Raw genomic sequence first — 2,639 nt, forward strand, 5'->3', positions numbered from 1 at the left:
CCTTTACCTATGTATATATTTAACAACACAAAAGCAAAATTAAACCAAAATGGGGAAAAAACACAAACTCAAAAGTAAAAGGAAACAACTGACCCTAATGGTTAATCACACGGAGAGTCGTCTTTGCAACTGACTTTAAGACACGATTATTATATTATGGTATGTATACATGTGTACTGGAGAAGGAAATGGCAACCATTCCTGTACTCTTGCCCAGAGAATCCTGTGGACAGAGGAGCCTGGTGGGCTGCTGTCCATAGGGTCGCATAGAGTCGGACACGACTGAAGCGCCTCATCAGCAGCCGCAGCACACACATACACACACGTAAGTATACACACACACACATACACACACACGTAAGTATACACACACACACACACACCTGTGTACTCAGTCCCTTCAGTTGTGTCCGATTCTTTGCAACCCCATGGACTGAGCCCGCCAGGCTCTTCTGTCCATGGCATTTCCCAGATAAGGATGCTGGAGTGGGGAGTCATTTCTTCCTCCAGGGGATCTTCCCGAGCAGGGATCGAACCTGCGTCTCCTGCACTGCAGGCAGATTCTTTACCACTGAGCCATCAGGGAAGCCCCATACATATACCTATGAACTCCTAAATACCAACAAACAGAAATCAGAACAAAAGACCTCCGAAGAAATCTTAAAAGTATTTTCAGTAACCATACTGTTGGTAATGATGTGGTATTGTTATTTTGAACCAATATTTTGAACGTATTTGTAGAATAAAACAAATAAGGAATTATACTAATGTCATTAGGAAGCAAGATTTTCAGTATAAGAGAAAAGAACATGGAAAGTCAAAGAAGCAAAAACTGTATAAGCCCAATTCTGAATTGCAAATATCAGTATGAATTCAGAATGTACAGTATCTTTTAAAAACTTGCTTCCTAGATATTCCATTTAAAAAGTTTAAAAACAGTGATGCTCCTCATGAGGACAGGAGCAGAGGAAGGCAGGCTGTCAGGGAGGGAAAATGCCACTCTCCTACAAGCAGAGAATCAACTGAATAAATAAATAATTGAGCGAATGCAGGAATAAATGATCGATCCAATGTATTTAACCTCCATCTCATGCCTCATAAAAGGCTGGAAACTTGGGCCAGAAGAGTTTGCTTTCACAGTGGAGCTTGACCAGGACCCACACCCGCTTGCTCCTCTCTTGTCTGGGAGGTACCTTCTCAATATACTGAACATACTAAGAGATACGCCTGATGACTAGAGCAATCTGTCTTCCCTTTTGGAAGGCTGGAAAATAGGAAATTCCAAAAATGTCAAGTTGGAAGGTTATTTCATAACTGATGTTTCAGCCATCTCAGCAGATTTCCTCAACTGTGATTGTCAAGGGCTCCACATCGCTTCTGCCAGAACCTTTTCATTATCACACCAGCCATATTTCTGAATTTCAATTTAAATTCCTACAGCATGCAAGCACTTGTCTGCATAAGATGACAGGTGGCAGCTATTAGTTACACGGCCATCACGCGCTGTAATGCCAAAGCCCTGCCAGGAATACGCTCCTGTGGTTTTTCAGGGAAATTCTAGGAGTCTGAGCATACCTTTTAAAGAGCTACCTCTTCAAGGAACTGACTCCCAGAAATACCCTTAAAGGGGATCCTTGGGGAACTGCCTGCACAATAACGATGTTGCTACTTGACTAACAAGAATACATTTCAAGGAGGATTTAATTGAATAGCTGAAAGGAGTCTTTTAGAACAGGGTCTGCCTCCCTGAAAATCACCTGGAGAAGGCAACTTCTATAATCTGAGATGCTTTGATGAGTCCTCCAGCACAGGCAGGAAAAAGGAAAAAATACCCAGTGTGATGGCCCTTCTACCAGGACTATAGATTTTTCACTCTAGATTGAAATCTTCAAAGCCTATGGCTTCATCAACTACCAATTTATTTGAGTATCAAGCTGTGAAGACATTGAAATCAATTATGTTGGCTGCAGCGATTAACGTGTGTCTAGCCAACGCTGGCATATAATGACTGCTTGTAACGCTTGCTGTCACAACCTTTTTATCATAAACGATATCCTCATTAATAACCAAACTCATCCCCATGGCTGTCTAACGGCCAGGAGGTCGCCCAGTCAGCACCCACACCTCGAGCTAATGCATCTCTCTAACAGCTCTCTTTTAGTTTTTGTACATTTTTCTTCCAATTTTGACAATTTTTCATTTGTCACTGTGACTGAGAAAGGAAATACAACGCATAAAATATAAACTTGGCAAAAATGTCAGAAGAGCCAGTGCTCAAAAAATGAAGCATGATGTTTTGGTGGCAAATGTTAACACAGGCTCACAGACTTCAGACCAGAAGAGATACAGAGATGGTTGTATGATTGCAACAGGATTTCATCTCTAGAGGATCAAGGAGGTCAACCTAGCTAGGAGACCTGTGGGAAATCAGATATGCTATCAAAGACACGAAATTAAAAGACATACGTTCCTTGGCAGAAAAGCTATGACAAACCCAGCCAGCATATTAAAAGGCAGAGACGTTACTTTGCCGACAAAGGTCCGTCTAGTTAAAGCTATGGTCTTTCCAGCAGTCATGTACGGATGTGAGAGTTGAACCACAAAGAAGGCTAAATGCCAAAGAAGTGATGTTTTTGAGT

The 2,639-nt window shown here is 41.8% G+C and overlaps 1 non-coding gene across 1 annotated transcript; it reads right to left on the reverse strand.

Annotated features, from left to right (window-relative positions):
• Positions 1 to 515: 515 nt before the first annotated feature.
• On the reverse strand, positions 516 to 586 carry TRNAC-GCA. Its single transcript has one exon. It is a non-coding gene; the product is annotated as a tRNA-Cys (tRNA).
• Positions 587 to 2,639: the final 2,053 nt, after the last annotated feature.

This window comes from Bison bison, unplaced genomic scaffold (assembly GCF_000754665.1).
Source record: "Bison bison bison isolate TAMUID 2011002044 unplaced genomic scaffold, Bison_UMD1.0 scf7180017864349, whole genome shotgun sequence".
Taxonomy (NCBI): domain Eukaryota; kingdom Metazoa; phylum Chordata; class Mammalia; order Artiodactyla; family Bovidae; genus Bison; species Bison bison.